Genomic DNA, 26,314 nt, shown 5'->3' on the forward strand with positions numbered 1-26,314 from the left:
TTCTTTTCAGTTGCAAACTCCACTCCATACATATATATGGGGAGGTAGTAGCTTAAACTCGGTTTTCCAGTGAAAACTGCAGGAACATCAAACCGGCACTAGGAATCAGACTGAGAAACCAGAGAAATACTTTCTCCTATAACCCGTTCCCTTTGTGCTAGATGAACGAACGTCTCTCCACTTGCACAGTTCTGAGTGATAAGTGTGTGTGAAAGCCGTCCTTCACCTAGCTTGTTGGGAAAACAAAATTTCTTTTCAGTTGCAAACTCCACTCCATATATATACATGGGGATGTAGTAGCTCCAACACGGTTTTACAGTGAAAACTGCAGGAACTTCAAACCGGCACTTGGAAACAGACTGAGAAACCAGAGTAAAAGTTTCTCCTGCATCCTTTTCATTTGGTGCTAGATGAACGAACGTCTCTCCACATGATCAGTTCTGACAGATAATTGTGTGTGAAAGCCGTCCTTCACCTAGAATGTTGGGAACACAAAAATTCTTTTAAGTTGCAAAATCCATTCCAAATATATATATGGGTAGGTACTAGCTCCAACTCGGTTTTACAGTGAAAACTGCAGGAACATCAAACCGGCACTAGGAAACAGACTGAGAATCCAGAGTAAAAGTTTCTCCTGCAAACCGTTCCCTTTTTGCAAGATGAACGTACGTCTCTCCACATGCTCAGTTCTGATAGATAATTGTGTGTGAAAGCCGTCCTTCACATAGATTGTTGGGAACACAATGCTTATTTTCAGTTGCAAACCCCACTCCATGCATATATATGTGAAGGTACTAGCACCAACTCTTTTTACAGTGAAAACTGCAGGAAATTCAAACCGGCACTAGGAAACAGACTGAGAAACCAGTGTAAAAGTTTCTCCTGTAAACTGTTCCCTTGGTGCTAGCTGAACGAACGTCTCTCCACATGCTCAGTTTTGAGAGATAAGTGTGTGTGTAATCCGTCCTTCACCTAGCTTGTTGGGAACACAAAGTTTCTTTTTAGTTGCAAACACCACTCCTTACATATATATGGGGAAGAACAAGCTCCAACTCGGTTTTACAGTGAAAACTGCAGGAACTTCAAACCGGCACTAGGAAACAGACTGAGACTCCAGAGTAAAAGTTTCTCCAGCAACCCGTTGCCTTGTTGCTATTTGAACGATCGTCTCTCCACAAGCTTAGTTCTGAGAGATAAGTGTGTGTGAAATATATCCTTCACCTATCTTGCTGGGAACACAAAGTTTCTTTTCAGTTGCAAACTCCACTCCATACATATATATGGGGAGGTACTAGCTCCAACTCGATTTTACAGTGAAAACTGCAGGATCATCAAAACGGCACTAGAAAACACACTGAGAATTCAGAGTAAAAGTTTCTCCTGCATCCCGTTCCCTTGGTGCCTGATGAAAAAACGTCTCTCCCCATGCAAAGTTCTGAGAGATAAGCGTGTGCGAAAGCCGTCCTTCACATTGCTTGGTGGGAACACAATGCTAATATTCAATTGCAAATTCCACTCCATGCATATATAGGGGGAGGTACTAGATCCAACTCGGTTTTACAGCGAAAACTGCAGGAAATTCAAACCGGCACTTGGAAACAGACTGAGAAACCAGAGTAAAAGTTTTTCCTGCAACCCGTTCCCTTGGTCCTAGGTGAACGAAAGTCTCTGCACTTGCTCAGTTCTGAGAGATAATTGTGTGTGAAAGCAGTGCTTCAACTAGCTTGTTGGGAACACAAAGTTACTCTTCAGTTGCAAACTCCACTCCATAAATATATATGGGTAGGTACAAGTTCCAACTCGGTTTTACAGGGAAAACGGCAGGAACTTCAAACCGCACTAGGAAACAGACTAAGAAACCAGTGTAAAAGTTTCTCCTCAACTCGTTCCCATGGTGCTAGATGAAGGAAAGTCTCTTCACAAGCTTAGTTCTGAGAGTTAAGTGTGTGTGAAAGCCATCCTTCAACTAGCTTGTTGGGAACACAAGGATGCTTTTAAGTTGCAAACTCCATTCCAAACATATATATGGGTAAGTACTAGCTCCAACTCGGTTTTTTAGTGAAAACTGCAGGAACATCAAACCGGCACTAGGAAACAGACTGAAAATCCAGAGTAAAAGTTCCTCCTGCAACCCGTTCACTTTGTGCTAGATGAACGAACGTCTCTCCACATGCTCAGTTCTGATAGATAATTGTGTGTGAAAGCCGTCCTTCACATAAATTGTTGGGAACACAATGCTTATTTTCAGTTGCAAACTCCACTCCATGCATATAAAGGGGGTGGTACAAGCACCACTCTATTTTACAGTGAAAACTGCAGGAAATTCAAACCGGCACTAGGAAACAGACTGAGAAACCAGAGTAAAAGTTTTCCCTGCAAACTGTTCCCTAGGTGCTAGGTGAACGAACGTCTCTACACATGCTCAGTTCTGAGAGATAATTGTTAGTGAAAGCCGTTCTTCACGTAGCTTGAAGGGAACACAAAGTTTCTTTTCAGTTGCATACCCATCTCCATACATATATATGGGGAGGTAGTAGCTTAAACTCGGTATTCCAGTGAAATCTGCAGGAACTTCAAACAGGCACTAGGAAACAGACTGAGAAACTGGAGAAAAAGTTTCTCCAGCAACCAGTTCCCTTGGTGCTAGATGAACGAACGTCTCTCCACATGCTCAGTTCTGAGAGATAAGTGTGTGTGAAAGCCGAACTTCACCTAAAATGTTGGGAACACAAAGTTTCTTTTCAGTTGCAAACTCCATTCCATATATATATTTGGGGAGGTACTAGCTCCAACTCGGTTATACAGTGAAAACTGCAGGAACTTCAAACCGCACTAGGAAACAGACTGAGAAACCAGAGTAAAAGTTTCTCCTGCAAACAGTTCCCTTGGTGCTAGGTGAACGAACGTCTCTCCACATGCTCAGTTCTGAGAGATAATTTTGAAAGCCGTCCTTCACCTAGCTTGTAGGGAACACAAAGATTCTTTTCAGTTGCAAACTCCACTCCATACATATATATAGGGAGGTAGTAGCTTAAACTCGGTTTTCCAGTGAAAACTGCAGGAACATCAAACCGGCACTAGGAATCAGACTGAGAAACCAGAGAAATACTTTCTCCTATAACCCGTTCCCTTTGTGCTAGATGAACGAACGTCTCTCCACTTGCACAGTTCTGAGTGATAAGTGTGTGTGAAAGCCGTCCTTCACCTAGCTTGTTTGGAAAACAAAATTTCTTTTCAGTTGCAAACTCCACTCCATATATATATATGGGGATGTAGTAGCTCCAACACGGTTTTACAGTGAAAACTGCAGGAACTTCAAACCGGCACTTGCAAACAGACTGAGAAACCAGAGCAAAAGTTTCTCCTGCATACCGTTCCCTTGGTGCTAGATGAACAAACGTCTCTCCACTTGCTCAGTTCTGAGAGATAATTGTGTGTGAAAGCCGTGCTTCACCTAGCTTGTTGGGAACACAAAGTTACTCTTCAGTTGCAATCTCCACTCCATACATATATATGGGTAGGTACTAGCTCCAAATCGGTTTTACAGTGAAAACTGCAGGAACTTCAAACCGCACTAGGAAACAGACTGAGAAACCAGTGTAAAAGTTTCTCCTCAACCCGTTCCCTTGATGCTAGATGAACGAACGTCTCTCCACAAGCTTAGTTCTGAGAGATAAGTGTATGTGAAAGCCAACCTTCATCTAGCTTGTTGGGAACACAAAGATTCTTTTAAGTTGCAAACTCCATTCCAAACATATATATGGGTAGGTACTAGCTCCAACACGGTTTTTCAGTGAAAACTGCAGGAACATCAAACCGGCACTAGGAAACAGACTGAGAATCCAGAGTAAAATTTTTTCCTGCAACCCGTTCCCTTTGTGCTAGATGTACGAAAGTCTCTCCACATGATCACTTCTGAGAGATAAGTGTGTGTGAAAGCCGTCCTTCACATAGATTGTTGGGAACACAATGGTTATTTTCAGTTGCAAACTCCACTCCATGCATATATAGGGGGAGGTAAAAGCACCAACTCTTTTTTACAGAGAAAACTGCAGGAAATTGAAACCGGCACTAGGAAACAGACTGAGAATACAGAGTAATAGTTTCTCCTGCAAACAGTTCCCTTGGTGCTAGGTGAACGAACGTCTCACCACATGCTCATTTCTGACAGATAATTATGTGTGAAATCCGTCCTTCCCCTAGCTTGTAGGGAACACATAGTTTCTTTTCAGTTGCAAACTCCATTCCATACATATATATGGGGAGGTAGTAGCTTAAACTCGGTTTTCCAGTGAAAACTGCAGGAACTTCAAACTGGCACTAGGAAACAGACTGAGAAACCAGAGAAAATGTTTCTCCAGCAAACCGTTCCCTTGGTGCTAGATGAACGAACGTCTCTTCACATGCTCAGTTCTGAGAGATAAGTGTGTGTGAAAGCCGAACTTCACCTAAAATGTTGGGAACACAAAGTTTCTTTTCAGTTGCAAATTCCACACCATATATATATTTGGGGAGGTACTAGCTCCAACTCTGTTTTACAGTGAAAACTGCAGGAATTTCAAACCGGCACTAGGAAACAGACTGAGAACCCAGAGTAAAAGTTTCTCATGCAATCCGTTCCTTTGGTGCTAGATGAACGAACGTCTCTCCACATGCTCAGTTCTGAGAGATAAGTGTGTCTGAAAGCCGTCCTTCACCTAGCTTGATGGGAACACAATTTTTATTTTCAGGTGCAAACTCCATTCCTAGCTTATATAGGGGTGGATTCTAGATCCAACTCGGTTTTACAGTGAAAACTGCAGGAACTTCATACCGGCACTAGGAAACAGACTGAAAAAACCAGAGTAAAACTTTCCCCTGCAACCCGTTCCCTTGTTGCTAGATGAACGAACGTCTCTCCACATGCTCAGGTCTGAGAGATAAGTGTGTGTGAAAGCCGTCCTTCACCTAGCTTGTTGGGAACACAATGCTTATTTTGAGTTGCATACTCCACTCCATGCATATATAGGGGGAGGTACTAGATCCAACTCGGTTTTACAGTGAAAAATTCAGGAACTTCAAACCGGCACTTGGAAACAGACTGAGAAACCAGAGCAAAAGTTTCTCCTGCAACCCGTTCCCTTGGTGCTAGATGAACGAACGTCTCTCCACTTGCTCAGTTCTGAGAGATAATTGTGTGTGAAAGCCGTGCTTCACCTAGCTTGTTGGGAACACAAAGTTACTCTTCAGTTGCAATCTCCACTCCATACATACATATGGGAAAGTACTAGCTCCAACTCGGTTTTACAGTTAAAACTGCAGGAACTTCAAACCGCACTAGGAAACAGACTGAGAAACCAGTGTAAAAGTTTCTCCACAACCCGTTCCCTTGGTGCTAGATGAACGAACGTCTCTCCACAAGCTTAGTTCTGAGAGATAAGTGTGTGTGAAAGCCATCCTTCACTTAGCATCTTGGGAACACAATGGTTATTTTCAGTTGCAAATTCCACTCCATGCATATATAGGGGGAGGTACTAGTACCAAGTCTTTTTTACAGTGAAAACTGCAGGAAATTTAAACCGGCACTATGAAACAGACTGAGAAACCAGAGAAATAGTTTCTCCTGCAAACAGTTCCCTTGGTGCTAGGTGAACTAACGTCTCTCCACATGCTCTGTTCTGAGAGATAATTGTGAAAGCCGTCCTTCACCTAGCTTGTAGGGAACACAAAGTTTCTTTTCAGTTGCAAACTCCACTGCATACATATATATGGGAAGGTACTAGCTCAAACTCGGTTTTACAGTGAAAACTGCAGGAACATCAAACCGGCACCAGGAAACAGGCTGAGAAACCAGAGTAATACTTTCTCCTGCAACCCGTTCCCTATGTGCTAGATGAACGAACGTCTCTCCACATGCTCAGTTCTGAGTTATAAGTGTGTGTGAAAGCCGTAATTCACCTAGGTTGTTGGGAACACAAAATTTCTTTTCAGTTACAAACTCCACTCCATATATATATATGGGGAGGTAGTAGCTCCAACACGGTTTTACAGTGAAAACTGCAGGAAATTCAAAGCGGCACTTGGAAATAGGCTGAGATACCAGAGTAAAAGTTTCTCCTGCATTCTTTTTCTTGGTGCTAGATGAACGAACTTCTCTCCACATGCTCAGTTCTGAGAGATATGTGTGTGTGAAAGCCGTCTTTCACCTAGAATGTTGGGAACACAAAGTTTCTTTTCAGTTGCAAAATCCAATCCATACTTATATATGGTGAGGTACTAGCTCAAACTCGGTTTTACAGTGAAAACTGCAGCAATTTCAAACCGCACTAGGAAACAGACTGGGAAACCAGTGTAAAAGTTTCCCCTCAACCCTTTCCCTTGGTGCTAGATGAACGAAAGTCTCTCCACAAGCTTAGTTCTGAGAGATAAGTGTGTGTGAAAGACATCCTTCACCTAGCTTGTTGGGAACACAAAGATTCTTTTAAGTTGCAAACTCCATTCCAAACATATATATGGGTAGGTACTAGCTCCAACTCGGTTTTACAGTGAAAACTGCAGGAAGATCAAACCGGCACTAGGAAAAAGACTGAGAATCCAGAGTGAAAGTTTCCCCTGCAACCCGTTCCCCTTGTGCTAGATGAACGAACGTCTCTCCACATGCTCAGGTCGAGAGATAAGTGTGTTTGAAAGCCGTCCTTCACATAGATTGTTGGGAACACAATGCTTATTTTCAGTTGCAAACTCCACTCCATGCATATATAAGGGGAGGTACTAGCGCCAAAACTTTTTTACAGTGAAAACTGCAGGAAATTCAAACCGGCATTAGGAAACAGAATGAGAAACCAGAGTAAAAGTTTCTCCTGCAAACAGTTCCCTTGGTTCTTGGTGAACGAACGTCTCTCAACATGCTCAGTTCTGAGAGATAATTGTTAAAGCCGTTCTTCACCTAGCTTGTAGGGATCACAAAGATTCTTTTCAGTTGCAAACTCCACTCCATATATATATTTGGGGAGGTACTAGCTCCAACTCGGTTTTACAGTGAAAACTGCAGGAACTTCAAACCGGCACTAGAAAACAGACTGAGAAACCAGAGTAAAAGTTTCTCCTGCAACCCGTTCCCTTGGTGCTAGATGAACGAACGTCTCTCAACTTGCTCAGTTCTGAGAGATAATTGTGTGTGAAAACCGTGCTTCACCTAGCTTGTTGGGAACACCAAGTTACTCTTAAGTTGCAATCTCCACTCCATACATATATATGGGTAGGTACTAGCTCCAACTCGGTTTTACAGTGAAAACTGCAGGAACATCAAACCGCACTAGGAATCAGACTGAGAAACCAGTGTAAAAGTTTCTCCTCAACACGTTCCCTTGGTGCTAGATGAACGAACGTCTCTCCACAAGCTTAGTTCTGAGAGATAAGTGTGTGTGAAAGCCATCCTTCATCTAGCTTGTTGGGAACACAAAGATTCTATTAAGTTGCAAACTCCATTCCAAACATATATATGAGTAGGTACTAGCTCCAACTCGGTTTTACAGTGAAAACTGCAGGAACATCAAACCGGCACTAGGAAAAAGACTGAGAATACAGAGTTAAAGTTTCTCCTGCAACCCTTTCCCTTTGTGCTAGATGAACGAAAGTCTCTCCACATGCTCACTTCTGAGAGATAAGTGTGTGTGAAAGCCGTCCTTCACATAGATTGTTGGGAACACAATGGTTATTTTCAGTTGCAAACTCCACTCCATGCATATATAGGGGGAGGTACTAGCACCAACTCTTTTTTACTGTGAAAACTGCAGGAAATTCAAACCGGCACTAGGAAACAGACTGAGAAACCAGAGTAAAAGTTTCACCTGCAAACAGTTCCCTTGGTGCTAGGTGAAGGATCGTCTCTCCACATGCTCAGTTCTGAGAGATAATTGTGAAAGCCGTACTTCACCTAGCTTGTAGGGAACACAAAGTTTCTTTTCAGTTGCAAATTCCACTCCATACATATATATGGGGAGGTACTAGCTCCAACTCGGTTTTACAGTGAAAACTGCAGGAACATCAAACCGGCACTAGGAAAAAGACTGAGAATCCAGAGTAAAAGTTTCTCCTGCAACCCGTTCCCTTTGTGCTAGATGAACGAAAGTCTCTCCACATGCTCACTCCTGAGAGATAAGTGTGTGTGAAAGCCGCCCTTCACATAGATTGTTGGGAACACAATGATTATTTTCAGTTGCAAACTCCATTCCTAGCATATATATGAGGAGGTACTAGCTCCAATTCGGTTTTACAGTGAAAACTGCAGGAATTTCAAACCGGCACTAGGAAACAGACTGAGAAACCAGAGTAAAACTTTCCCCTGCAACCCGTTCCCTTGTTGCTAGATGAACGAACGTCTCTCCACTTGCTCAGTTCTGAGAGATAAGTGTGTGTGAAAGCCGTCCTTCACCTAGCTTGTTGGGAACACAATGCTTATTTTCATGTGCAATTTACATTCCATGCATTTATAGGGGAAGGTACTAGATCCAACTCGGTTTTACACTGAAAACTGCAGGAAATTCAAACCGTCACTAGGAAACAGACTGAGAAACCAGAGTAAACGTTTCTCCTGCAACCCGTTCCGTTGGTGCTAGTTGAACGAACGTCTCTACACATGCTCAGTTCTGAGAGATATATGTGTGAAAACCTTTCTTCACATAGCTTGTTGGGAACACAAATTTTCTTTTCAGTTGCAAACTCCACCCGATACAAATATATGGGGAGGTACTAGCTCCAACTCGGTTTTACAGTGAAAACTGCAGGAAATTCAAACCGGCACTAGGAAACAGACTGAGAAACCAAAGTAATAGTTTCTCCTGCAACCCGTTCCCTTTGTGCTAGATGAACGAACGTCTCTCCACATGCTCAGCTCTGAGTCATAAGTGTGTGTGAAAGCCGTCCTTCACCTAGATTGTTGGGAACACAAAATTTCTTTTCAGTTGCAAACTCCACTCCATATATATATATGGGGAAGTAGTAGCTCCAACACGGTTTTACAGTGAAAACTGCAGGAAATTCCAAACGGCACTAGGAAACAGGCTGAGGTACCAGAGTAAAAGATTCTCTTGCATTCTTTTTCTTGGTGCTAGATGAACGAACGTCTATCCACATGCTCAGTTCTGAGAGATAATTGTGTGTGAAAGCCGTCCTTCACATAGCTTGTTGGGAACACAATGCTCATTTTCAGGTGCAAACTACAATCCATGCATTTATAGGGGTAGGTACTATATCCAACTCGGTTTTACACTGATAACTGCAAGAAATTCAAACCGGCACTAGGAAACAGACTGAGAAACCAGAGTAAAAGTTTCTCCTGCAACCCGTTCCTTTGATGCTAGTTGAACGAACGTCTCTACACATGCTCAGTTCTGAGAGATATATGTGTGAAAACCGTTCTTCACCTAGCTTGTTGGGAACACAAATTTTCTTTTCAGTTGCAATCTCCACTCCATAAATATATATGGGTAGGTACTAGCTCCAACTCGGTTTTACAAAGAAAACTGCAGGAACTTAAAACCGGCACTAGGAAACAGACTGAGAAACCAGAGATAAAGTTCCTCCTGCAACCCACTCCCTTTGTGCTAGATGAACGAATGTCTCTCGACAAGCTTATTTCTGAGAGATAAGTGTGTGTGAAAGCCGTTCTTCACCTAGCTTGTTGGGAACAATAATTTTCTTTTCAGTTGCAAACTCCACTAAATATATATATATGGGGAGGTACTACCTCCAACTCGGTTTTACAGTGAAAACTGCAGGAACATCAAAACGGCACTAGGAAACAGACTGAGAAACCAGAGTAAAAGTTTCTCCTGCAACCCGTTCCCTTTGTGCTAGATGAACGAACGTCTCTCCACATGCTCAGTTCTGAGAGATAAGTGTGTGTGAAAGCCTTCCTTCACCTAGCTTGTTGGGAACACAATGCTTATTTTCAGTTGCATACTCCACTCCATGCATATATTGGGGGAGGTACTAGATCCAACTCGGTATTACAGTGAAAACTGCAGGAAATTCAAAACGGCACTAGGAAACAGGCTGAGATACCAGAGTAAAAGTTTCTCTTGAAAACAGTTCCCTTGGTGCTAGGTGAACGAACGTCTCTCCACATGCTCAGTTCTGAGAGATAATTGTTGGTGAAAGCCGTCCTTCACCTAGCTTGTAGGGAACACAAAGTTTCTTTTCAGTTGCAAACGCCACTCCATAAATATATATGGGGAGTTAGTAGCTTAAACTCGGTTTTCCAGTAAAATCTGCAGGAACTTCAAACAGGCACTAGGAAAAAGACTGAGAAACCAGAGAAAAAGTTTCACAAGCAACCCGTTCCCTTGGTGCTAGATGAACGAAAGTCTCTCCACATGCTCACTTCGGAGAGATAAGTGTGTGTGAAAGCTGAACTTCACCTAAAATGTTGGGAAAAAAAAGTTTCTTTTCAGTTGCAAACTCCACTCCATATATATATTTGGGGAGGTACTAGCTCCAACTCGGTTTTACAGTGAAAACTGCAGGAACATCAAACCGGCACTAGGAAAAAGACTGAGAATCCAGAGTTAAAGTTTCTCCTGCAACCCTTTCCCTTTGTGCTAGATGAACGAAAGTCTCTCCACATGCTCACTTCTGAGAGATAAGTGTGTGTGAAAGCCGTCCTTCACATAGATTGTTGGGAACACAATGGTTATTTTCAGTTGCAAACTCCACTCCATGCATATATAGGGGAGGTACTAGCACCAACTCTTTTTTACTGTGAAAACTGCAGGAAATTCAAACCAGCACTAGGAAACAGACTGAGAAACCAGAGTAAAACTTTCACCTGCAAACAGTTCCCTTGGTGCTAGGTGAAGGATCGTCTCTCCACATGCTCAGTTCTGAGAGATAATTGTGAAAGCCGTACTTCACCTAGCTTGTAGGGAACACAAAGTTTCTTTTCAGTTGCAAATTCCACTCCATACATATATATGGGGAGGTACTAGCTCCAACTCGGTTTTACAGTGAAAACTGCAGGAACATCAAACCGGCACTAGGAAAAAGACTGAGAATCCAGAGTAAAAGTTTCTCCTGCAACCCGTTCCCTTTGTGCTAGATGAACGAAAGTCTCTCCACATGCTCACTCCTGAGAGATAAGTGTGTGTGAAAGCCGCCCTTCACATAGATTGTTGGGAACACAATGATTATTTTCAGTTGCAAACTCCATTCCTAGCATATATATGAGGAGGTACTAGCTCCAATTCGGTTTTACAGTGAAAACTGCAGGAATTTCAAACCGGCACTAGGAAACAGACTGAGAAACCAGAGTAAAACTTTCCCCTGCAACCCGTTCCCTTGTTGCTAGATGAACGAACGTCTCTCCACTTGCTCAGTTCTGAGAGATAAGTGTGTGTGAAAGCCGTCCTTCACCTAGCTTGTTGGGAACACAATGCTTATTTTCATGTGCAATTTACAATCCATGCATTTATAGGGGGAGGTACTAGATCCAACTCGGTTTTACACTGAAAACTGCAGGAAATTCAAACCGTCACTAGGAAACAGACTGAGAAACCAGAGTAAACGTTTCTCCTGCAACCCGTTCCGTTGGTTCTAGTTGAACGAACGTCTCTACACATGCTCAGTTCTGAGAGATATATGTGTGAAAACCGTTCTTCACATAGCTTGTGGGGAACACAAATTTTCTTTTCAGTTGCAAACTCCACTCCATAAATATATATGGGTAGGTACTAGCTCCAACTCGGTTTTACAGTGAAAACTGCAGGAACTTCAAACAGGCATTAGGAAACAGACTGAGAAACCAGAGTAAAAGTTACTCCTGCAATCCACTCCCTTGGTGCTAGATGAACGAAAGTCTCTCCACAAGCTTAGTTCTGAGAGATAAGTGTGTGTGAAATCCGTCCTTCACATAGCATGTTGGGAACACAAATTTTCTTTTCAGTTGCAAACTCCACCCGATACAAATATATGGGGAGGTACTAGCTCCAACTCGGTTTTACAGTGAAAACTGCAGGAAATTCAAACCGGCACTAGGAAACAGACTGAGAAACCAAAGTAATAGTTTCTCCTGCAACCCGTTCCCTTTGTGCTAGATGAACGAACGTCTCTCCACATGCTCAGCTCTGAGTCATAAGTGTGTGTGAAAGCCGTCCTTCACCTAGATTGTTGGGAACACAAAATTTCTTTTAAGTTGCAAACTCCACTCCATATATATATATGGGGAAGTAGTAGCTCCAACACGGTTTTACAGTGAAAACTGCAGGAAATTCCAAACGGCACTAGGAAACAGGCTGAGATACCAGAGTAAAAGATTCTCTTGCATTCTTTTTCTTGGTGCTAGATGAACGAACGTCTATCCACATGCTCAGTTCTGAGAGATAATTGTGTGTGAAAGCCGTCCTTCACATAGCTTGTTGGGAACACAATGCTCATTTTCAGGTGCAAACTACAATCCATGCATTTATAGGGGTAGGTACTATATCCAACTCGGTTTTACACTGATAACTGCAAGAAATTCAAACCGGCACTAGGAAACAGACTGAGAAACCAGAGTAAAAATTTCTCCTGCAACCCGTTCCTTTGATGCTAGTTGAACGAACGTCTCTACACATGCTCAGTTCTGAGAGATATATGTGTGAAAACCGTTCTTCACCTAGCTTGTTGGGAACACAAATTTTCTTTTCAGTTGCAAACTCCACTCCATAAATATATATGGGTAGGTACTAGCTCCAACTCGGTTTTACAAAGAAAACTGCAGGAACTTAAAACCGGCACTAGGAAACAGACTGAGAATCCAGAGTTAAAGTTCCTCCTGCAACCCACTCCTTTGTGCTAGATGAACGAATGTCTATCGACAAGCTTAGTTCTGAGAGATATGTGTGTGTGAAAGCCGTTCTTCACCTAGCTTGTTGGGAACAATAATTTTCTTTTCAGTTGCAAACTCCACTATATATATATATATGGGGAGGTACTACCTCCAACTCGGTTTTACAGTGAAAACTGCAGGAACATCAAAACGGCACTAGGAAACAGACTGAGAAACCAGAGTAAAAGTTTCTCCTGCAACCCGTTCCCTTTGTGCTAGATGAACGAACATCTCTCCACATGCTCACTCCTGAGAGATAAGTGTGTGTGAAAGCCGCCCTTCACATAGATTGTTAGGAACACAATGATTATTTTCAGTTGCAAACCCCATTCCTAGCATATATATGAGGAGGTACTAGCTCCAATTCGGTTTTACAGTGAAAACTGCAGGAATTTCATATCGGCACTAGGAAACAGACTGAGAAACCAGAGTAAAAGTTACTCCTGCAATCCACTCCCTTGGTGCTAGATGAACGAAAGTCTCTCCACAAGCTTAGTTCTGAGAGATAAGTGTGTGTGAAATCCGTCCTTCACATAGCTTGTTTGGAACACAAATTTTCTTTTCAGTTGCAAACTCCACCCGATACAAATATATGGGGAGGTACTAGCACCAACTCGGTTTTACAGTGAAAACTGCAGGAAATTCAAACCGGCACTAGGAAACAGACTGAGAAACCAAAGTAATAGTTTCTCCTGCAACCCGTTCCCTTTGTGCTAGATGAACGAACGTCTCTCCACATGCTCAGCTCTGAGTCATAAGTGTGTGTGAAAGCCGTCCTTCACCTAGATTGTTGGGAACACAAAATTTCTTTTCAGTTGCAAACTCCACTCCATATATATATATGGGGAAGTAGTAGCTCCAACACGGTTTTACAGTGAAAACTGCAGGAAATTCCAAACGGCACTAGGAAACAGGCTGAGATACCAGAGTAAAAGATTCTCTTGCATTCTTTTTCTTGGTGCTAGATGAACGAACGTCTATCCACATGCTCAGTTCTGAGAGATAATTGTGTGTGAAAGCCGTCCTTCACATAGCGTGTTGGGAACACAATGCTCATTTTCAGGTGCAAACTACAATCCTTGCATTTATAGGGGTAGGTACTATATCCAACTCGGTTTTACACTGATAACTGCAAGACATTCAAACCGGCACTAGGAAACAGACTGAGAAACCAGAGTAAAAGTTTCTCCTGCAACCCGTTCCTTTGATGCTAGTTGAACGAACGTCTCTACACATGCTCAGTTCTGAGAGATATATGTGTGAAAACCGTTCTTCACCTAGCTTGTTGGGAACACAAATTTTCTTTTCAGTTGCAAACTCCACTCCATAAATATATATGGGTAGGTACTAGCTCCAACTCGGTTTTACAAAGAAAACTGCAGGAACTTAAAACCGGCACTAGGAATCAGACTGAGAATCCAGAGTTAAAGTTCCTCCTGCAACCCACTCCCTTTGTGCTAGATGAACGAATGTCTCTCGACAAGCTTAGTTCTGAGAGATAAGTGTGTGTGAAAGCCGTTCTTCACCTAGCTTGTTGGGAACAATAATTTTCTTTTCAGTTGCAAACTCCACTAAATATATATATATGGGGAGGTACTACCTCCAACTCGGTTTTACAGTGAAAACTGCAGGAACATCAAAACGGCACTAGGAAACAGACTGAGAAACCAGAGTAAAAGTTTCTCCTGCAACCCGTTCCCTTTGTGCTAGATGAACGAACGTCTCTCCACATGCTCAGTTCTGAGAGATAAGTGTGTGTGAAAGCTGTCCTTCACCTAGCTTGTTGGGAACACATAATTTCTTTTAAGTTGCAAACTCCACTCCATAAATATATATGGGGATTTACTAGCTCCAAATCTGTTTTACAGTTAAAACTTCAGGAAATTCAAACCGGCTCTAGGAAACAGACTGAGAAACCAGAGTAAAAGTTTCCCCTACAACACGTTCATTTCGGGCTAGATGAACGAACGTCTCTCCACATGCTCAGTTCTAAGAGATAAGTGTGCGTGAAAGCCGTCCTTCACGTAGTTTGTTGGGAACACAAATTTTCTTTTCAGTTTCAAACACCACTCCATACATATATATGGGGATGTAGTAGCTCCAACTCGGTTTTACAGTGAAAACTGCTGGAAATTCAAATTGGCACTAGGAAACAGACTGAAAAACCATAGTAAAGTTTTCTCCTGCAACCCTTTCCCTTGGTGCTAGATGAACGAACGTCTCTCAACATGCTGAGTTCTGAGGTATAATTATGTTTGAAAGCCGTCCTTCAACTATCTAGTTGGGAACACAAAGTTTCTTTTCTGTTGCAATCTCCTCTCCATACATATATATGGGGAGGTACTAGCTCCAACCCGGTTTTACAGTGAAAACTGCAGGAATTTCAAACCGGCACTAGGAAACAGACTGAGAAACCAGAGTAAAACTTTCCCCTGCAACCCGTTCCCTTGTTGCTAGATGAACGAACGTCTCTCCACTTGCTCAGTTCTTAGAGATAAGTGTGTGTGAAAGCCGTCCTTCACCTAGCTTGTTGGGAACACAATGCTTATTTTCATGTGCAATTTACAATCCATGCATTTATAGGGGGAGGTACTAGATCCAACTCGGTTTTACACTGAAAACTGCAGGAAATTCAAACCGTCACTAGGAAACAGACTGAGAAACCAGAGTAAACGTTTCTCCTTCAACCCGTTCCGTTGGTGCTAGTTGAACGAACGTCTCTACACATGCTAAGTTCTGAGAGATATATGTGTGAAAACCGTTCTTCACATAGCTTGTTGGGAACACAAATTTTCTTTTAAGTTGCAAACTCCACTCCATAAATATATATGGGTAGGTACTAGCTCCAACTCGGTTTTACAGTGAAAACTGCAGGAACTTCAAACAGGCATTAGGAAAAAGACTGAGAAACCAGAGTAAAAGTTACTCCTGCAATCCACTCCCTTGGTGCTAGATGAACGAAAGTCTCTCCACAAGCTTAGTTCTGAGAGATAAGTGTGTGTGAAATCCGTCTTTAACATAGCTTGTTGGGAACACAAATTTTCTTTTCAGTTGCAAACTCCACCCGATACAAATATATGGGGAGGTACTAGCTCCAACCCGGTTTTACAGTGAAAACTGCAGGAAATTCAAACCGGCACTAGGAAACAGACTGAGAAACCAAAGTAATAGTTTCTCCTGCAACCCGTTCCCTTTGTGCTAGATGAACGAACGTCTCTCCACATGCTCAGCTCTGAGTCATAAGTGTGTGTGAAAGCCTTCCTTCACCTAGATTGTTGGGAACACATAATTTCTTTTCAGTTGCAAACTCCACTCCATATATATATATGGGGAAGTAGTAGCTCCAACACGGTTTTACAGTGAAAACTGCAGGAAATTCCAAACGGCACTAGGAAACAGGCTGAGATACCAGAGTAAAAGATTCTCTTGCATTCTTTTTCTTGGTGCTAGATGAACGAACGTCTATCCACATGCTCAGTTCTGAGAGATAATTGTGTGTGAAAGCCGTCCTTCACATAGCTTGTTGGGAACACAATGCTCATTTTCAGGTGCAAACTACAATCCATGCATTTATAGGGGTAGGTACTATATCCAACTCGGTTTTACACTGATAACTGCAAGAAATTCAAACCGGCACTAGGAAACAGACTGAGAAACCAGAGTAAAAGTTTCTCCTGCAACCCGTTCCTTTGATGCTAGTTGAACGAACGTCTCTACACATGCTCAGTTCTGAGAGATATATGTGTGAAAACCGTTCTTCACCTAGCTTGTTGGGAACACAAATTTTCTTTTCAGTTGCAAACTCCACTCCATAAATATATATGGGTAGGTACTAGCTCCAACTCGGTTTTACAAAGAAAACTGCAGGAACTTAATACCGGCACTTGGAATCAGACTGAGAATCCAGAGTTAAAGTTCCTCCTGCAACCCACTCCCTTTGTGCTAGATGAACGAATGTCTCTCGACAAGCTTAGTTCTGAGAGATAAGTGTGTGTGAAAGCCGTTCTTCACCTAGCTTGTTGGGAACAATAATTTTCTTTTCAGTTGCAAACTCCACTAAATATATATATATGGGGAGGTACTACCTCCAACTCGGTTTTACAGTGAAAACTGCAGGAACATCAAAACGGCACTAGGAAACAGACTGAGAAACCAGAGTAAAAGTTTCTCCTGCAACCCGTTCCCTTTGTGCTAGATGAACGAACGTCTCTCCACATGCTCAGTTCTGAGAGATAAGTGTGTGTGAAAGCTGTCCTTCACCTAGCTTGTTGGGAACACATAATTTCTTTTAAGTTGCAAACTCCACTCCATAAATATATATGGGGATTTACTAGCTCCAAATCTGTTTTACAGTTAAAACTTCAGGAAATTCAAACCGGCTCTAGGAAACAGACTGAGAAACCAGAGTAAAAGTTTCCCCTACAACACGTTCATTTCGGGCTAGATGAACGAACGTCTCTCCACATGCTCAGTTCTAAGAGATAAGTGTGCGTGAAAGCCGTCCTTCACGTAGTTTGTTGGGAACACAAATTTTCTTTTCAGTTTCAAACACCACTCCATACATATATATGGGGATGTACTAGCTCCAACTCGGTTTTACAGTGAAAACTGCTGGAAATTCAAATGGGCACTAGGAAACAGACTGAAAAACCATAGTAAAGTTTTCTCCTGCAACACTTTCCCTTGGTGCTAGATGAACGAACGTCTCTCCACATGCTGAGTTCTGAGGTATAATTATGTTTGAAAGCCGTCCTTCAACTATCCAGTTGGGAACACAAAGTTTCTTTTCAGTTGCAATCTCCACTCCATACATATATATGGGGAGGTACTAGCTCCAACTCGGTTTTACAGTGAAAACTGCAGGAACAGCAACCCGGCACTAGGAAAAATACTGAGTAACCAGTGTAAAAGTTTCTTCTGCAACACGATCCCTTGGTGCGAAATGAACTAACGTCTCTCAACAAGCTTAGTTCTGAGATATAAGTGTGTGTGAAAGCCGTCCTTCACATAGATTTTTGGGAACACAATGTTTCTTTTCAGTTCAAATTCTACCCCAAACATATATATGGGTAGGTACTAGCTCCAACTCAGTTTTACAGTGAAAACTGCAGGAACATCAAACCGGCACTAGAAACAGATTGAGAAACCAGAGTAAAAGTTTCTCCTGAAAACAGTTCCCTTGTTGATAGATGAACGAACGTCTCTCCACATGCTCAGTTCTGAGAGATAAGTGTGTGCGTAAGCGGAACTTCACCTAGCTTGTTGGGAACACAAAGTTTCTTTTCAGTTGCAAACTCCACTCCATACATATATATTGGGAGGTAATAGCTCCAACTCGGTTTTACAGTGAAAAATGCAGGAACATCAAACCGGCACTAGGAAACAGACTTAGAATCCAGAGTAAAAGTTTCTCCTGCAACCCGTTCCCTTTGTGCTAGATGAACGAACGTCTCTCCACATGGTTTGTTCTGAGAGGTAATTGTGTGTGAAAGGCGTCCTTCACCTAGCATGTTGGGAACACAAAGTTTCCTTTCAGTTGCTAATTCCACTCCATACATATTTATGGGGAGGTACTAGCTCCAAATCGTTTTTACAGTGAAAACTGCAGGAACTTCAAACCGGCACTAGGAAACAGACTGAGAAACCAGAGTAAAAGTTTCTCCTGCAACCCGCTCCTTTGGTGATAGATGAACGAACGTCTCGGCAGAAGCTTAGTTCTGAGATATATGTGTGTGTGAAAGCAGTACTTCACCTAGCTTGTTGGAACAAAAAGTTTCTTTTCAGTTGCAAACTCCACTCCATACATATATATGGGTAGGTACTAGCTCCAACTCTGTTTTACAGTGAAAACTGCAGGAACGTCAACCCGACACTAGGAAACAGATTGAGAAACCAGAGTAAAAGTTTCTCCTGCAACCCGTTCCCTTTGTGCTAGATGAACGAACGTATCGCCACATGCTCATTTCTGGTAGATAATTGTGTGTGAAAGCCGTCCTTCACCTAACTTGTTGGGAACACAAAGTTTCTTTTCAGTTGCTAACTCCAATCCATACATATATATTGGGAGGTACTAGCTCCAACTCTGTTTTACAGTGAAAACTGCAGGAACATCAAATCGGCACTAGGAATCAGACTGAGAAACCAGAGTAAAAGTTTCTCCTGCAACCAGTTCCCTTTATGCTAGATGAACGAACGTCTCTCCACAAGCTTAGTTCTAAGATATAAGTGTGTGTGAAAGTCGTACTTCACCTGGCTTGTTGGGAGCACAGTGTTTCTTTTCAGTTGCAAACTCCACTGCATACATATATATGGGTAGGTACTAGCTCCAACTCGGTTTTACAGTGAAAACTGCAGGAAAATCAAACCAGCACTAGGAAACAGACTGAGAAACCAGAGTAAAAGTTTCTCATTCAAACCGTTCCCTTGGGGCTCGACGAACGAACGTCTCTCCACATGCTCAGTTCTGAGAGTTGTGTTTGTGAAAGCCGTATTTCACCTAGCTTGATGGGAACACAAAGTTTCTTTTCAGTTGCAAAATCCACTAAATACATATATAAGGGGATGTACTAGCTCCAACTCGATTTTACAGTGAAAACTGCAGGAACGTCAAAACGGCACTAGGAAACAGATTGAGAAACCAGTGTAAATGTTTCTCCTGCAAAACGTTCCTTTGTGGTAGATGAACGAAAGTCTCTCCACATGCTTAGTTCTGAGAGATAAATGTGTGTGAAAGCCGTCCTTCAACTTGCTTGTTGGGAACACAAAGTTTCGTTTCAGTTGCAAACCCCACTCCATATATATGTATGGGGAACTACTAGCTCCAACTCGGTTTTACAGTGAAAACTGCAGAAAAATCAAACCGGCACTAGGAAACAGACCGAGAAACCAGAGTAAAAGTTTCGCCTGTAACACGTTCCCTTTGTGCTAGATGAAAGAACGTCTCTCCACGTGCTCAGTTCTGAGAGATAAGTGTGTGTGAAAGCCGTCCTTCACCTAGCTTGTTGGTAACACAATGTTTCTTTTAAATTGCTAACTCCAATCCATAAATATATATGAGGAGGTACTAGCTCCAACTCGGTTTTACAGTGAAAACTGCAGGAACATCAAATCGGCACTAGGAATCAGACTGAGAAACCAGAGTAAAAGTTTCTCCTGCAACCCGTTCCCTTTGTGCTAGATGAACGAACGTATCTCCACATGCTCAGTTCTGGTAGATTATTGTGTGTGAAAGCCGTCCTTCATCTAACTTGTTGGGAACACAATGCTTAATTTCAGTTGAAATTACTCTCCATACATATAAATTGGTAGGTAGTAGCTCCAACTCGGTTTTACAGTGAAAACTGCAGGAAATTGAAACCGGAACTAGGAAACAGACTGACAAACCAGAGCAAAAGTTTCTCCTGCAAACAGTTCCCTTGGTGCTAGGTGAACGAACGTCTCTCCACATGCTCAGTTCTGAGAGATAAGTGTGTTAAAGCCGTATTTCACCTAGGTTTTTGGGAATACAAAGTTTCTTTTCAGTTGCAAACTCCACTACATACTAATATATAGCGGGGTACAAGCTCCAGCTCGGTTGTACGGTGAAAAATGCAGGAACATCAAACCGGCACTAGGAAACAGAGAACCCAGAGTAAAAGTTTCTCCTGCAACCCGTTCCCTTGTTGCTAGATGAACGAACGTCTCTCCACATGCTCAGTTCTTATAGATAAGTGTGTGTGAAAGCCGTCCTTCACCTAGCTTGTTGGAAACACAAAGTTTCTTTTCAGTTGCAAACTCCACTCCATACATATATATTGGGAGGTACTAGCTCCAACTCGGTTTTACAGTGAAAACCGCAGGAACATCAAACCGGCACTAGGAAACAGACTGAGAAACCAGAGAAAAAGTTTCTCCTGCAACCCGTTCCCTTTGTGTTAAATGAACGAACGTCTCTCCACAAGCTTAATTCTAAGATATAAGTGTGTGTGAAAGCCGCCCTTCATCTGGCTTGTTGGGAACAAAATGTTTCTTTTCAGTTGCAAACTCCACTGCATACATATATATGGGTAGGTACAAGCTCCAACTCGGTTTTACAGTGAAAACTGCAGGAAAATCAAACCAGCACTAGGAAACATACTGAGAAACCAGAGTAAAAGTTTCTCATGCAAACCGTTTCCTTGGGGCTCGATGAACGAACGTCTCTCCACATGCTCAGTTCTGAGAGATGTGTTTGTGAAAGCCATCCTTCACCTAGCTTGTTGGGAACACAAAGTTTCTTTTCAGTTGCAAAATCCACTAAATACATATATAAGGGGAGGTACTAGCTCCAACTCGATTTTACAGTGAAAACTGCAGGAACATCCAAACGGCAGTAGGAAACAGACTGAGAAACCAGTGTAAATGTTTCTCCTGCAAACCGTTCCCTTTGTGGTAGATGAACGAAAGTCTCTCCACATGCTTAGTTCTGAGAGATAAATGTGTGTGAAAGCCGTCCTTCAACTAGCTTGTTGGGAACACAAAGTTACTTTTCAGTTGCAAACTCCAATCCATATCTATATATGGGTAGGTACTAGCTCCACCTTCGTTTTACAGTGAAAACTGCAGGAACTTCAAACAGGCACTAGGAAACAGACTGAGAAACCAGAGTAAAAGTTTCTCCTGCAACATGTTCCCATGTTGCTAGATGAACGAACGTCTCTCCACAAGCTTAGTTCTGAGAGATAAGTGTGTGTGAAAGCCGTCCTTCACCTAGCTTGTTGGTAACACAATGTTTCTTTTCAATTGCTAACTCCAATCCATAAATATACGTGGAGAGGTATTGCTCCAACACGGTTTTACAGTGAAATCTGCAGGAACATCAAATCGGCACTAGGAAAAAGGCTGTGAAACCAGAGTTAAAGTTCCTCCTGCAACCCGTTCCCTTTGTGCTAGATGAACGAACGTCTCTCCACATGCTCAGTTCTGAGAGAAAAATGTGTGTGAATGCCGTACTTCAACTAGTTTGTTGGGAACACAAATTTTTTTCTAATGCAAATTCCACTCCATACATATATATGGGTTGATACTAGCTGCAACACGGTTTTTTGGTTAAAACTGCAGGAAATTCAACACGGCACTAGGAAAAATAGTGATAACTCACAGTAAAAGTTTTTCCTGCAACCCGTTCCCTTGGTTCTAGATGAACGAACGTCTCTCCACATGCTCAGTTCTGATAGATAAGTGTGTGTGAAAGCCGTACTTCACCTTGCTTGTTGGGAACACAATGTTTCTTTTCAGTTGCAAACTCCACTCCATACATATATATGGGGAGGTACTAGCTCCAAATCGGTTTTACAGTGAAAACTGCAGGAACATCAAACCGGGACTACGAAACAGACTGAGAAACCAGAGTAAAAGATTCTCCTGCAACCCGTTCCCTTTGTGCTAGATGAACGAACGTCTCTCCACATGCTCAGTTCTGAGAGATAAGTGTGTGTGAAAGCCGGCCTTCACCTAGCTTGTTGGGAACACAATGTTTCTTTTCAGTTGCTAACTCCACTCCATACATATTTATGGGGAGGTACTAGCTCCAACTCGGTTTTACAGTGAAAACTGCAGGAACTTTAAACCGGCACTAGGAAACAGACTGAGATACCAGAGTAAAAGTTTCTCCTGCAATCCGCTCCTTTGGTGCGAGATGAACGAACGTCTCTGCAGAAGCTTAGTTCTGAGATATATGTGTGTGTGAAAGCCGTACTTCAACTAGGATGTTGGAACACAAAGTTTCTTTTCAGTTGCAAACTCCACTCCATACATATATATGGGGAGGTACTAGCTCCAACTCTGTTTTACAGTGAAAATTGCAGGAACGTCAACCCGGCACTAGGAAACAGATTGAGAAACCAGAGTAAAAGTTTCTCGTGCAACCCGTTCCATTTTTGCTAGATGAACGAACGTATCTCCACATGCTCATTTCTGGTAGATAATTGTGTGTGAAAGCCGTCCTTCACCTAACTTGTTGGGAACACAAAGTTTCTTTTCAGTTGCTAACTCCAATCCATACATATATATTGGGAGGTACTAGCTCCAACACGGTTTTACAGTGAAAACTGCAGGAACATCAAATCGGCACTAGGAATCAGACTGAGAAACCAGAGTAAAAGTTTCTCCTGCAACCCGTTCCCTTTGTGCTAGATTAACGAACGTCTCTCCACAAGCTTAGTTCTAAGATATAAGTGTGTGTGAAAGTCGTACTTCACCTGGCTTGTTGGGAGCACAATGTTTCTTTTCAGTTGCAAACACCACTGCATACATAAATATGGGTAGGTACTAGCTCCAACTCGGTTTTACAGTGAAAACTGCAGGAAAATCAAACCAGCACTTGGAAACAGACTGAGAAACCAGAGTAAAAGTTTCTCATTCAAACCGTTCCCTTGGGGCTCGACGAACGAACGTCTCTCCACATGCTCAGTTCTGAGAGATGTGTTTGTGAAAGCCGTCCTTCACCTAGCTTGTTGGGAACACAAAGTTTCTTTTCAGTTGCAAAATCCACTAAATACATATATAAGGGGATGTACTAGCTCCAACTCGATTTTACAGTGAAAACTGCAGGAACGTCAAAACGGCACTAGGAAACAGATTGAGAAACCAGTGTAAATGTTTCTCCTGCAAACCGTTCCTTTGTGGTAGATGAACGAAAGTCTCTCCACATGCTTAGTTCTGAGAGATAAGTGTGTGTGAAAGCCGTCCTTCACCTAGCTTGTTGGTAACACAATGTTTCTTTTCAATTGCTAACTCCAATCCATAAATATATATGGGGAGTTACTAGCTCCAACTCGGTTTTACAGTGAAAACTGCAGGAACATCAAATCGGCACTAGGAATCAGACTGAGAAACCAGAGTAAAAGTTTCTCCTGCAACCCGTTCCCTTTGTGCTAGATGAACGAACGTCTCTCCACATGCTCAGTTCTGAGAGAAAAATGTGTGTGAAAGCCGTACTTCAAATAGCTTGTTGGGAACACAAAGTTTTTTTCAAATGCAAACACCACTCCATACATATATATGGGTTGATACTAGCTACAACACGGTTTTTTGGTTAAAACTGCAGGAAATTCAACACGGCACTAGGAAAAATTGTGATAACCCAGAGTAAAAGTTTTTCCTGCAAACCGTTCCCTTGGTTCTCGATGAACGAACGTCTCTCCACATGCTCAGTTCTGAGAGATAAGTGTGTGTGAAAGCCGTCCTTCACCTAGCTTGTTGGGAACACAATGTTTCTTTTCAGTTGCAAACTCCACTCCATACATATATATGGGGAGGTACTATATCCAACTCGGTTGTACGGTGAAAACTGCAAGAACATCAAACCGGCACTAGGAAACAGACTGAGAACCCAGAGTAAAAGTTTCTCCTTCAAACCGTTCCCTTGTTGCTAGATGAACGAAAGTCTCTCCACATGCTCAGTTCTGAAGAGATAAGTGTGTGTGAAAGCCGTCCTTCACCTAGCTTGTTGGGAACACAAAATTTCTTTTCAGTTGCAAACTCCACTCCATACATATATATGGGGAGGTACTAGCTCCAACTCGGTTTTACAGTTAAAACTGTGGAAAATCAACACGGCACTAGGAAAAAGAGTGAGAACCCAGAGAAAAAGTTTTCCCTGCAACCCGTTCCCTTGGTGCTAGATGAACGAAAGTCTCTCCACATGGTCTGTTCAGAGAGATAATTGTGTGTGAATGGCGTACTTCACCAAGCTTATTGGGAACACAAAGTTTCTTTTCAGTTGCAAACTCCACTCCATACATACATATGGGGAGGTACTAGCTCCAAATCGGTTTTACAGTGAAAACTGCAGGAACTTCAAAACGGCACTAGGAAACTGACTGAGAAACCAGAGTAAAAGTTTCTCCTGAAACCCGCTCCATTGGTACTAGATAAACGAACGTCTCTCCACAAGCTTAGTTCTGAGATATAAGTGTGTGTGAAAGCCGTCCTTCACCTAGCTTGTTGGGAACACAAAGTTTCTTTTCAGTTGCAAACTCCACTCCATACATACATATGGGGAGGTACTAGCTCCAAATCGGTTTTCCAGTGAAAACTGCAGGAACTTCAACCCGGCACTAGGAAACTGATTGAGAAACCAGAGTAAATGTTTCTCCTGCAACCCGTTCCATTTTTGCTAGATGAACGAACGTATCTCCACATGCTCAGTTCTGGTAGATTATTGTGTGTGAAAGCCGTCCTTCACCTAACTTGTTGGGAACACAATGCTTATTTTCAGTTGCAAAATCCTCTCCATACATATAAATGGGTAGGTAGAAGCTCCAACTCGGTTTTACAGTGAAAACTGCAGGAAATTGAAACCGGAACTAGGAAACAGACTGAGAAACCAGAGAAAAAGTTTCTCCTGCAAACAGTTCCCTTGGTGCTAGGTGAACGAACGTCTCTCCACATGCTCAGTTCTGAGAGACAAGTGTGTTAAAGCCGTATTTCACCTAGGTTTTTGGGAATACAAAGTTTCTTTTCAGTTGCAAACTCCACTACATACTTATATATAGCGGGGTACTAGCTCCAGCTCGGTTGTACGGTGTAAAATGCAGGAACATCAAACCGGCACTAGGAAACAGAGAACCCAGAGTAAAAGTTTCTCCTGCAACCCGTTCCCTTGTTGCTAGACGAAAGAACGTCACTCCACATGCTCAGTTCTTATAAATAAGTGTGTGTGAAAGCCGTCCTTCACCTAGCTTGTTGGAAACACAAAGTTTCTTTTCAGTTGCAAACTCCACTCCATACATATTTAATGGGAGGTACTAGCTCCAAGTCGGTTTTACAGTGAAAACCGCAGGAACATCAAACCGGCACTAGGAAACAGACTGAGAAACCAGAGAAAAAGTTTCTCCTGTAACCCGTTCCCTTTGTGTTAAATGAACTAACGTCTCTCCACATGGTCTGTTCTGAGAGATAATTGTATGTGAAAGCCATCTTTCACCTAGCTTGTTGGGAACACAAAGTTTCTTTTCAGTTGCTAATTCCTCTCCATATATATATATGGGGAGGTACTCGCTCCAACTCGGTTTTACAGTGAAAACCGCAGGAACATCAAACCGGCACTAGGAAACAGACTGAGAAACCAGAATAAAAGTTTCTCCTGCAACAAGCTCCCTTGGTGCTAGATGAACGAACGTCTCTCCACAAGCTTAGTTCGAAGATATAAGTGTGTGTGAAAGCCGCCCTTCATCTGGCTTGTTGGGAACAAAATGTTTCTTTTCAGTTGCAAAATCCACTGCATACATATATATGGGTAGGTACAAGCTCCAACTCGGTTTTACAGTGAAAACTGCAGGAACATCAAACCAGCACTAGGAAACAGACTGAGAAACCAGAATAAAATTTTCTCATGCAAACCGTTTCCTTGGGACTCGATGAACGAACGTCTCTCCACATGCTCAGTTCTGAGAGATGTGTTTGTGAAAGCCGTCCTTCACCTAGCTTGTTGGGAACACAAAGTTTCTT

The sequence above is a fragment of the Camelus bactrianus genome, chromosome 8, assembly GCF_048773025.1.
Source record: "Camelus bactrianus isolate YW-2024 breed Bactrian camel chromosome 8, ASM4877302v1, whole genome shotgun sequence".
Taxonomy (NCBI): Eukaryota; Metazoa; Chordata; class Mammalia; order Artiodactyla; family Camelidae; genus Camelus; species Camelus bactrianus.